Source organism: Dasypus novemcinctus, chromosome 12, assembly GCF_030445035.2.
Source record: "Dasypus novemcinctus isolate mDasNov1 chromosome 12, mDasNov1.1.hap2, whole genome shotgun sequence".
Classification (NCBI taxonomy): domain Eukaryota; kingdom Metazoa; phylum Chordata; class Mammalia; order Cingulata; family Dasypodidae; genus Dasypus; species Dasypus novemcinctus.
Genome location: NC_080684.1, coordinates 11939113 through 11952423, shown reverse-complemented (window position 1 = coordinate 11952423; position 13311 = coordinate 11939113).

Here is a 13311-nt window from a genome sequence, read left to right as displayed (position 1 = left end):
AATATTGCATTACTGTGCTCTCTGGTGAAAGTTTTGCAAGTGAAGGGTTACTGACTTTATTTAGGCTTAGATCTGATCCTTAATATAAAGTATTATAATTCAGCACACAAATATATGAATATATAAATATATTTATATATTTTTAATATTTATTTTTAATTTCTCTCCCCTTCCCCCCCCACCAGTTGTCCGCTATCTGTGTCCATTTGCAGTGTATTCTTCTGTGTCCGCTGGTATTCTTGTCAGTGTCTCTTTTTGTTGCGACATCTTGCTGCATCAGCTCTCCATGTGTGCGGTGCCACTCCTGGGTGGGCTGCACTTTTTTTGCATGGGGTGGCTCTCCTTACAGGGCACACTCCTTGCATGTGGAGCTCCCCTACATGGGGACACCCCTACGTGGGGGACACCCCTGCATGGCATGGCACTCCTTGCACACATCAGCACTGTACGTGAGCCAGCTCACCACACGGGCCAGGAAGCCCCGAGTTTGAACCCTCGACCTCCCATATGGTAGGCGGACTCTCTATCAGTTGCGTGAAATCCACTTCCCTATAAATATATTTTGAAGGTAGAAATAGCAATTTCTAAGCTCAAATTAGGATCTTTTAGAACTATCTAGGTCAGTGCTTGGTCAGTATTTTCCACATGAAGACTACCATTAAGACATCAAAAAGAAAATGAAGCCCCATATAACTTAATGCAAAGTTTTCTTGCATTAATATAGGGGCGAGGAAAGACGTTGGGAAGGATATGTAGAATGATGAAAATAGGATTTCCATGCTTTTTCCTCTCTTCACTTTTGAAATTTTAATATTTTTAACCAATGTATTTGTGTGTTGGTTTTGCAATTAAACACCGTCAGACTACTTAATGCTCAGAGATTCTAATTCAAGGGAATGGATAGATTAGAATTGCATGTACTCAAAATGGTTCTGGTGGCTCATATCAACATATTGCAAGAGAAAGAAACTTATGCATTGTGCATTTTCGAAGCACCAATATAAGTTTATATATAAATACAAGTTAAATATAAGTTTAGTATCACCAGTAGCAGTTAATACAAGTAGTTTAGTGCCAATGCTATGGGTTTTACTATTGAATTTTAGAAATATTTTGTCTTCTAGGTAGCTCGATGTATTATGGTATTGTTTTACTCCATTTTTTCCCCAAGCCTCTCTGCTTTACATATTTTTGATAGGCCACAAAGCAATGCCAAATGCATGGCGTAATAATTGACACATATTTGCATAACCCAAAGTTAAAGATACTATAGGAAAGTCAAAAATAAATAATATCCCTGCCTTTGAGGGATTAGCAGTGTTACATCCTTTAAGATATAATTTACTTTGAAATGCCATCTGCAAAGAGAATATGCAGACCAATTGTTAGAAAAGAAAATAGGTAGCATCAGTCCATATCACTTACAGTTCACTATATAACCATGAATATGTTACTTGATCTCTTGGCATCCTGCAGACTTAAACGATACTTAGCATTTCTAAGCATTTTGAGATCTCTTAAAATGTGCTTTGAACTATTCAGACTAAATGATGCTTTCTAGAAAGCTACTAGTTTAAAGAATGGGAAATGGTATTAATGGAGTTAGTCTTGTGTAATTTCTGTGGGTTGTCAGGAATACCTCTGAGTAAAGAAAATGACTCTAATCTTTAGCAATTCATTTTCTCAGCAACTTTGAGGCATTAGCTCTTTTATTCTGTCTGTGTACATAGACCCTCTCTTATTGAAGAAAATTTTACTTATGGGATGATGTCAGTTCCACCATTATCTAAATTTAGATACATTGGAAAATATTACAAAAATGAAAGATATATTAAATTGTCTTTGCCTTTATAGGTTTCCATAAGAAGTACCCAACTGAACTACCAATGTAAAAATAAAATCCCTGTTGCAAGAAGAAAATTTAGCCATGAGGTCAAAATAAGAGCTATTTGATTGTTTTTAAAGGGAAGAGATCAAAGAGCTGGTCACTCCTTAAGGTGTTTGGGTAGCAGGATAGGGTGAGTGGTGGAAGGGAAGGGACTCAGTTCTTTGTGCATTATTCCAGTCACCCTTTCCTAATAGTCTTACTGGGCTTTTCTTAGACTGGTTAGGTCAGGATTCTGAATTTTTCACCAACAGTAGGGTTTAATCTTGGCTGGTTATTGTTTTGACCCCCACCCTGTGGTCCAAAGGGGCTAGTGTTCTTTTCTCAGAGAGAAGATGTCAATTATTTCTTTAAATAACCATTATAATTCCCTTAGGTTAAAATAACATTGAGTTTTGGGAAGCAGAGGTGGCTCAGGTGATTGGGCTCCCATCTACCATATGGGAGGCCCTGGGTTTGATTCCTGTGTTTGAATTGCATTTTTTCACGAAATATCTTAAGGGAATTTAATATGTTTTTATGCTATGTAAACAAAAATAATGCAATTTTTACATTTAGAAGCCAGGAGCAAACCTAGAAAGCAGTTATTCTAAGGTCAAAGAGCATTCTCGAAATACATTGAAAGAGAAAAATAGTTAACTTGATAATTGTGTTTATTTTTTCTTTGTATTGTTTTATTATTTATTTTTCTATTTTGATTACTGTATTTTTATGTTCATTCTTTCCTCATTTTGACTATTTTAATTTTCTAATTAGGCTCCATTCTTCACTGTCCATCTTATGTGTGAATGTTGCCTATCATTCTAAAACTAGAAATATGAAACTGTCATTTTCAAGCCATGTAACATTTCAGTAACTTCCCAGTGTATATGAAATAAAAATCCAAACTCCTCAATATACCATAGGTTGATCTGCACAATATGCCTGTAACTTATCTTTCAAGTGCCATCTGCCACTCACTGCTTCATTTTACACTTGAAGACTGTAAGGCTTCAAAAGGTTACATAGCTTGCTCCAAGTTGCAAAGAGAGTTTAACTTTGTTCTTTTTGGCCCATGGTGATAACTACTATGCTCTGCTGATTCCTAATGCAAAGTGCCTCAATTCCCCATTTTGCTAGTTAGGCAAAAGCAAAGATCATTTAGCCTCTACATATCTTTGCTTATATATAACTAATATTTTATGACATCAAAGCAAATTGGGGGAAGACTAACTTTGTGACATTATGTTGATAGCTTTTGATCACTGAACATTCACTATTTGCTAAGCATTGTACATCTTATCAATAAGTACTAAACTATAAGTACTATAATTAGTTCCATTTTATAAATGAAGACACAGAGATAGAGTGTCATTAAGAAAATTGAGAAAGATAAAGTTGGGGCCACAGCTCAAACCTGATTCTATTCTTGTAGAGTTCAGGAACCCTTAATCCATGCACTTGGGTTGAAATAAAATGGTAGTGACACTAGTCACATGTTAGAAACCAACACAAATCATCTTTAGAGGAAGTCACCTTCATCCAAGACTTCAAATAGGTTTTCAAAGTTATTAAGCTCCATAGAAGAAAAACAAGATAGCATGAATGAGATCCAGCAGAAACAGTGGGCAGCATGTATATACCTGTAAAGATTTCAGATATTGGAATTCTAAACATGGGTCTCATGTTTACTATTTTGAAGGAAGTATGAGATGGACTTGAAAAAAAATGCAGTAGCAAGAAACTAAAACATGGCCTTGGATGTATAAAAGCACCAGCAGAATTTCTAGAAATGAAAATTTTAGTCTTCAAAATTCAAAGCTCATTGGATGGATTTCATAGCATATTAGACAGTTGAAAAGCAAACTAGACTACTAAAAGTTAGGTTAGAAGAAATTATCCAGAATGCAGCAATGAGTTTTAAAAAAAAAAGAAAAAGAAATACAGAGATAAGATAGAGAAGCTTCAAAATATATTTAATTGAAATCCCTAAAGGAAAGGAGAAAGATAAGGGTAAAGGCAACATTTAAATAGATAATAGCCAAGAATTATCTAGAACTAATAGAACACTAAAATACAGATTCAAGAAGTCCATTGAATCCCAAGCAGTGTAAATAAAAAGAAAACCACAATGAGACACATCAGAATGAATATGCAGAACATCAACAAAAAGTGGGGAAAAAAGCAACCAGAGAAAAAATTGTTCTCATGGAATGATTAGAATGATAGCTAACTCACAGAGTAATGATGAAATATATTAAAATAGCTGAGAGAGTTTCCAATGAACCAACTCTTACTAGAGGAAATTGCAAAAGGTGCATGATCCCAGATGAAAAGTCTAAGGTGGGAAATAATGACGAGCAGGGAAAATGGTAAATACATGGCTAAAAGAGAACAAGGACAAAGAACTAAAGGAAATCAGGAAAATGATAGATTAATAAAAAGAGAATATCAATAAAGAGATGGACATTAAGAAAAGAAACCAAACAGTGCAGAAGACCACTGTATCCCCTGGAGCGATTCAACAGAAGATTTGAGATAGCAGAAGAAAGAACCAGTGAACTTGGAGATAAGACATTGAAATCATTAAGTCTGAGGAGAAAAAAGAGGAAAGAACGAAGGAAAGGGAACAGAGCCTGAGGAACCTGTAGAACTCCATCAAGAACTCCATCTAATAAGTTTAATAATAATAAACATATTGTTGGAGTCCTAGAAGGAGAAGAAAGAGAAAGGGCAGAGAGAGTATTCAAAGAAATAATGGCTGACAACTTCCTAAATTTAACAAGAGGCATGAATATACAATCCAAGATGTTCAACAAACTCCAAACAGGATAAACCCAAGTATACACACACCATGTCATATTGTAATCAAACTGTCAAATGCCAAAGATTAAGAGAGAAATTTGAAGGCTGCAAGAGAGAAGCAGCACATCATGTACAAGGGAGCCTCAATAAGACTGAGTGCTGATTTCTCTTTGGAAACCATGTAGGCAAGAAGGCAGTGTAATGATATATTTAAAGTGATGAAAGTAAATAATTGTTCACCAAGAATTCTATAACTGACAAAACTATCTTTCAAAAATGAGGGAGGGAGTAAGACATCCTGAGACATACAGAAGCTGAGGGTTTCCGTCACTAGAAGACTAGCCCTATAAGAAATGCTGAAGGGAGTTCTACAGGTTGAAAGGAAAGGACACTAGAAAATTGATAATGACATGGGTAAATAGAAACATACCAATACTATTGTATTTTTTATTTATAACTCCACTTTCTACTTCCTACAGGATCTAAAAGGCAAATGCATACAATGGAATGGTACATCAATGTGTTGGTACATACAGTGTATGAATATGTAATTTGGACAAGAACTACATAAAGATGGGAGGATGGAGGGGCATATAGGAACATTGGTTGTGTATGCTATTGAAGTAAAGATAGTATCAAAGCAAACAAGATTATTATAGATTTAGGATGTTAAATTTAATCCCTATGATTACCACCAAGACAATATCAGAGAATTGGCAAACTCAGAAAGTAGTATACAGATTGCCAGGCGTGGGGTCACGGGCAAAAGGGAGATCATGTACAATTAACTTCTGTTTGGGGTAAAGAAAAAGTGATAGTAATGGATGGTGGTGTGGCTACTACAGTGTTGTGAATGTGATAATATTTCACAGAATAGTATGTTTAGGAGGAGTTGGGAAGGGAAGATTTATTTTGTATATATGTTTCCACAAATAAAAAAGTAAGAATGAGTACCTAAAGAGATAATGACAATTAAATGCAATACATGATATTGGATGGCATCTAAGAGTGGATGAGGAAAGGCTCAAAAGGACATTTTGGTACAGAAAAAAATGCAATGTAGAATATAAGGTTTATATCAACATTAAGTTCTCGACCTCAGTTACTGTACTTAAGATGATTATGTAAGTGAATATCCTTGTCAATAGAAAATATACAGTATTATGTGTGCAAGGAATATGATGTGTGAAACCTGTTTTCAAATGTTCAGAAAAAGGTAGATAGATAGATAGATAGATAGATAGATAGATAGATAGATAGATAGACAGTAGAATGATATAGCAATTGTGGAAAATGTTAAAATTAGTATATCTGGGTATCTGGGGTGGTGATGGTTGAGGTATATTGGTATTGTCTGTATGGGGTTTGTATTATTTTTCCAACTGTCATGTAAGTTTGAAATTAATTCAAAATGAAAAGTTTTAGAAATCTTCATTAAAGCAGGAAAGGAAAGAGACAAGACAAAAATTATAATAGAGAAAAAATAGAAAGCACAAAAGATGGTGGTAGAGTTCAATGCAGTAATTGCAATAAATATGAATGGATTAAATACTCCAGTTAAAAAAGATCATCAGACTGTGGTTAAAAAGTTTAATTACACTTTGTTTACTATGGATACAGCTCAAACATAAGACAACATAAAGCTTAAAAGTAAAAGGAAGGGAAGCGGATTTGGCTCAACAGATGTCCGCCCACCACATGAGAGGTCCAAGGTTCAAATCTAGGGCCTCCTGACCCATGTGATGAGCTGGCCCACACATGGTGCTGATGCATGCAGGGAGTGCCGTGCACACAGGGGTGTCTCCCGCATAGGGGAGCCCCACACACAAGGAGTGCACCCCATAAGAAGAGCTGCCCAGTGTGAAAAAAGTGCAGTCTTCCCAGGGGTGGTACTGCGCACATGGAGAGTTGACACAGCAAGATGATGCAACAAAAAGAGACAAAGATTCCCGGTGCCACTGACGAGAATACAAGTGGACACAGAAGAACACACAGTGAATGGACATAGAGAGCAGACAACTGGGGAGGGGGGCAGGCAGGGAAGGGGAGAGAAATAAATGAAAAATAAAAAATAAAGTAAAAGGAAGAAAGGAGATATACTATGCAACTACTAAGGAAAACTATGCTAATATCAATATATCGATATCTGGATTTATAAAACAATTAAGTCAATAGGGATTAAGAGAAGCACTTCATAATGACTAAAGTTTCCATTCACAAGGAGGGTATAAAAGTGGTATGTTTTTGTTTAGTTTTCTTTTGTTTTAGGGATTGAACCTGGGACCTCATATATGCAAAGCAAGCACTCAGCCACTTGAGCTATAGCTGCTCCCCAAGCTGTGTGTTTTAATATACCTCACAACATGCTTCGAATGGACAAGGCAAATTTTAAATATTAATAACTTATAGTTATTAATATTTATAAAAGTAGATTTTTAAATATGACTTATTAAAAGCAGACAAAAGTCAGTAAGGGTGCACAAGATTTAAACAGAATTGATGAACTTGACTTATTGAACATACATGGAGCAGTATGTCCAACAACTGCAGATTCTTTTAAAGCATATATGGAACATTTACAGAAATTGACTCTCTGCTGGGCCATAAGCATATGTAATAAATTTTCAAATGATTAAAACCATATGGAGCATATTCTCTTGCCAAAATACAATTATGCTAGAAGTCAACAACAAAAAGATAACTCAAGAATCACTCTATCTTTGGAAATTAAGAAATAGACTTCTATGTAAGCCATGGGTCAAAGAAATAAAACATAATGAAATTAGAAAACATTTTTAACTGAATAATGTAAAATATATACCACATAAAAACTTGTGAAAAGCACTTAACACAGCATATAAAGGGAGAGTATACCCAAATGCTTATAGTAGAAAAGAATTAAGGCTAGAAATTTAAATAACTAGTTGTGGTGGTTTGAAGCTGTATGTCCCCGAGAAAAACATGTTCTTAAATTTAATCCATTCCTGTGTATTTGAGCCCATTGTAATAGGACCCTCTGATGAGGTTACTTCAGTTATGGTATGGCACACCTCAATCAGGATGGGTCTTAGTCCTATAACTGGAGTGCTTCACAAGCAGAGTGAGTTTCAGCCATGGAAGCAAGAAGCTGAAATTCGATGGAACCTGGAAGGAGAATGGAGAAGCCTCGAGATGCCACCATGGGCCTTGCCATGTGACAAGCTAAGGACCAAAAATCACCAGCAGCCAGCCCCAGAAAGCCGCAGTCTCTGGAAAGAAAGCATTGCTTGGATGATGTCTTGGACGTTTTCCTAGCTTTAGACAGTGATGGAGTAAATTCTGATTGTTTAACCCAATCCATTTCATGGTATTTGCTTGAGCAGTCTTGGAAACTAAAACACTAGTTAAGCATCCACTTCAAGATGTTAGGAAAATAACATCAAAATAAACCCACTGAAAATAGAAAGGGAATAGTGACTGAAAAGAGAAATTAATGAAATAAAAGCATCAAGAATAGAATAGCGTGAATTTGTGTATCCAAGAGTTGGATCATCAAAATACTAATACAACTGACATATCGGGAAACGGATGTGGCTCAACCAATTGGGTCCCGTCTGCCATATAGGAGGTCCAGGGTTCGAGGCCCAGGGCCTCCTGGTGAGGGCAAGCTGGCCCACATGAGCATCAGTGTGCAGATGTCATCAGAGTGCCAGCCCATGCAGAGTGCCGCCCTGTGTGGGAATGCCGGGCAGGCAAAAGCCGCCCCACGCAGGAGTGCCAGCTGACGTGGATCGCTGGTACAGCAAGATGATGCAACAGGAGACACAGGGGAGAGAAAGTAGGATGTAGCAGAACAGGGAGCTGAGGTGGCGCAAGAGAATGATCACCTCTCTCCCATTCCGGAAGGTCCCGGGATCAGTTCCCAGAGTCACCTAATGAGAATACAAGCAGACGCAGGAGAACGCACAGTGAATGGACACAGAGAGCAGACAACCGGAGGAACGGGGGGAGAATTTAAAATATCTTTAAAAAAACAAATAAACAAAAAAACCCTGATATATCTGTGGTGAGACTGATGGAAAAAAATGTACTCACAAATAACGAATATCAGAAATGGAAAAGGAAACTCACTATAGATGCTATAGAAATAATTGATAATAGGATATTATGAACAATTTTATGCCAATAAAATTGAACCTTTAGATAAAATAGAAAATTCCTGGAAAAACGTAATTTAATAAAATTGACGTAGTATACTAAATAATCTTATTACATGTATTGAACCAGTCGCCTAAAATATTCCCTTATATAAATGTCCAGGCCCAGATGGCTTCAATAACGAGTTCTACTAGATGTTCAAGGAAGTAATAATTCAAGCCTACAAAACTCTTCAAGAGATCAGAAAAGTGGCAACAGTTCCTAACTTATTTTATGAGGCCACAGGCCCCCAAAACAGAACATTGCCTTCATTTCCCCAGGAACACCGCCCTGATCACACATTCCCTTCCCCCGAGGTTACCATGAACTCAACTTTTATTTCTTTCCTTTCCTTAACAGCTTTAGCACCCATATATGAATACCTAAACAATATAGTGTATTTTGCCTGTTTTTTTAAAACAAATCAATGTTGTTGATACATAATAATAAAACATTCAATTCATCCAAAGTGCACAATCAATGATATTTGGCATAATCACATAGTTGTGTATTCATCACTTCAATCATTATTAGAGCATTTTCATTATTTCAATAGTAATAAACAAAAAAGAGACAAACAAGAAAATTCCTCACCTCTCAATCTCTCTCTATTAAGTAGTTTTATTGAGATCCATTCACATACTATATGATCGATCCAAAGCATATAGTCAGTGACTTTTAGTATAATCACAATGTTGTACATTCATCTAAAAATTTTTAGAATAATTTCATTACTCCAAAAAGAAAGACTCCATACCCCTTAGCATTCCTTCCCTAGTCCTACATAAAAAATATAATTTCACCTTTATGAATAGATTTATATTTACATTTTATATAAATAGAATCATATGTAGTACTCTGTGTCTCATCTCCTTTACTTAGTCTAATTTTTTGTCTGATATTAACATTTTGTAGTATTAACCTATATTCAGCTTCAAAGAAAAATGGTCGTATATGAAATTTTACCCATATTCATATTTCACATAATATATTTTTACATACCACATAAGATATAAAAGGCAGCTGACTCACTGAAAGAAAATATTTGGCAATTATGTATCTGATAAGGTTTTAATATCCATGATATATAAGGAGATCATACAACTCAACAATAAAAAGACAAACTATCTGATTAAAAAGTGGGCAAAAGACTTGAAAAGATAACTGTTCAAAAAAGAAATACAAATGGCCAAGGAATACATGAAAAAATGTTCAGTGTCAAAACTACAGTAAGATATCATTTCACACTTATTAGACTGACAATTTAAAAGTCAGAAAACTAAATATTGGAGAGGATATGGAGAAATAGGGACGCTTATTCACTTTTGGTGGGATTGCAGAATGGTATGGCCACTGTGGAGAACAGTTTGGTGGTTCCTAAGGAAGGTGAATATAGACTTGCCACAGGACCCAGCGATACCACTGCTAGGTATATACCCAGAAGAACTGAGAGCAGTGACACACCGATGTTCATAGCAGCGTTATTCACGATTGCCAAAAGTTGGGAGCAACCCAGGTGTCCATCAACTGATGAATGGATAGACAAATTGTGTATTCACACGATGGAATATTATGCAGCTGTAAGAAGAAATGAAGTTGTGAAATATATGACAACAAGGATGAACCTGGACATTATGTTAAGTGAAGCAAGCTGGAGAGAAAAGGCCAAATACTATAAGATTGTGCTATTGTGAGCTAAATATTTTGACTGGTTTTGAACTTTATGTGAATGGAATCATTCACATCTGTATTGGTTTGTGTCTTGCTTATTTTAATCATTGCTGTTTCTGAGATCATTCATATTATTTGCTAATATTTTGTTTAGGATTTTTGCATCTTTATTGAGGTGGGAATTTGAAGTGTAAATTTCCATCCTCAGATTGTCTTCTGGATTGGATGTGGTTACATGAGTATATGTTTTGTGTTTTGTACATATTCTTTAAAGTTTTTCCATTTACTTTAGTGGACTTTTGTATTGTTATATACCACAAACTTTAAAAAAGAGAAGGAATGAATATTTCAAAACATCTTTTGATTTGAGGAAACTGCTGAATCTGTTAATAATCCTTCCATGCCTGTTTTTAAAAAAATAATAAAAAAAGAGACCTTGTTTTGTCTTCTCTTTTTTGATATTTGGGTTTAAGAGATGTTACATTATATCTACATTTATTGGCCTTACATTTTAAATGTACTAGAGAAGTTGTCTATAGGAAAACCTATGAAAAACATCTTTCATAAAGGAATAAAAATTTTTTAACTGTCAGTTTCTTAACTTTTTATTTTGGTGTGCTATGTTGTCTGGAAGTCAAGCATCATTTTGGGGACAACTTCTATCTGGTTTCACTGAATCAAATTGCTTTCTATATTTTCTGCTTTATAATTAATTAATCATATATGCCATTTAATTTATCAATCAATCAATGCCTCTGGGAAACGATTAATTTTGTTTAGAGCTATTACTTTTCATGATTGCTGTAAACCAAGAATTTCCTACACATACACAAAAAGTGTACACAGTAGGATATGCTAGTTCAAGATAAACTTAAAAAACAACAAAAAAAAACAACTTTTATTGAAGGTGAATACCAGGGAAACAAACAGTTAAAGTCTTGGGAAATCTTGCAGGACACTCTTCTTCTGAAGAGGCACACCAAACGAACACCTTCGGAAACCCCGTTTATGGCCTCATCTCAATATATAAATCAGTCGTGTTTAGGAACTTTGTCACCACTCTTGCCCTTAACACTTATATAAAAAATGTCCCCTTGCTATAGGACCCTGATTTTCAAGACATGGTCATGAGATTCCAGGTCCTCCCAGAAACCCTATAAGGAAGTGTGAGGTCAAAACTAATTTGTTACTAAAACTTAGATGTATGGCCGCTTCCCCTCGCATTCTTTAAAGCATTTTCCTAAGACTACATGCTATGAAATATCACAACAGCATCAATCCAGAAGCAGATATGGGATCCAGCTGTCTTAATAGAAGACAGTGCTGGTATTAAAGAAAATTACAAAACAGTAAAACAATGCCATTCTTCTCACTATTTTTGTTTGGACGATTTAACTTCCCTAAATATGTAATGGGTATATTATTGTCATTTTAAATATTTTAACATTTCTTAGTTTTCATATCTAGTACACTAAATATTGATGGAGCTTTTAATGAGCTTTTTAATGATCCTCAATAATTTTCAACATTCATCCTGAGATGAAAAGTTTGAGAATCACTGGCATGGACATAAAATGACGTTTTAAAAATTTGTGACATATATGTTAATATGGGAAGGGAACTGAGGAACAAAATTAAAAACATTTGGTCATTGTGCAAATAGGATTTAGAACCAAAGGCGACTCTTCATTTGGAAGCTTAACCTATAATTGCCTCCACTTGCCTGCATTCTCTAAAACTACTTCACATTTCTTCCCAATATCACTGACGGTATCTGTCTTATATTAGAAGCTGCTATAATCATTCACTCCACTGTGTTAAGGAAGTAAAGGCCTCGGTTCAATTGAAAATAGTTTATCTAAGGGGCCATACGTTATTTCAAAATCTCCCAACTGGTGGATTAGAATACACTGGTAAGCAGCAGGATGTTGATCCCTTCAGCCGTCCAAGCACCCAGCACCGCCACGATGGTCAGCTTTGGTCATGAGCAGCTTCCCTTAGGCCTTGCAGTCCCCACCTGGGAGAGGTATGATGATGCACGCTGAAGTCACCCAAGGCGGCAGTTACAAGGAGTGGCATAAGTCACTTGCTGCTTTTCCTCGGTTCTCTGAGAAGAGGCAAGGGCTTGCTCTGTCACCTGGATATCTGACTCAGCAGGACGTGCCTCTGCCCCTTGTGAACCAGGAGCACGTGGACCTCCAGCAAAAGCTCCTGCTGTAGGGACCCCCATCCGGCAGTAAAAGGCTGGAGGAGCCGCGGTTCCAGACGTGAGCCCTGATCCCTATCTGCATGTGTGGGAGACTTTTCTGAGCATGGCTGATAGGCCTTTTAAGCATTCGAGCTAGGCAAGAGTGATTGTTCTAACAATGTATTTCTGTAAATTAGAGACTCTCAATTAGCTGGATATACTTAATATGAGAGAGTTTTATTAAACGCAAAAATCATTTCCATATCATGATAAACATTTAGCATTTAAATGTTCACAAAGAAGAGGAAGAGCTCTTAGCTTCTTTTTTTTTTCATTTCTTTTTTTAAAAATATACTTAAAAAAAAAAGATGCTTAGATTACATAAATGTTGCATAAAAAAATATGAGGGATTCCAATATGCCTCACTCCCTACCTCTCCCACATCTTCCCACATTAGCAACATCCTTCACTAGTGTGGTACGTTTGTTACAATTGATGAACGCATTTTAGAGCATTGCCACTAAGCATGGATTATAGTTTACGTTGTAGTTTATACTCTCTCCCACCCAATTTTGTAAGTTATGGCAAGATAAATTGCAGTGTCATT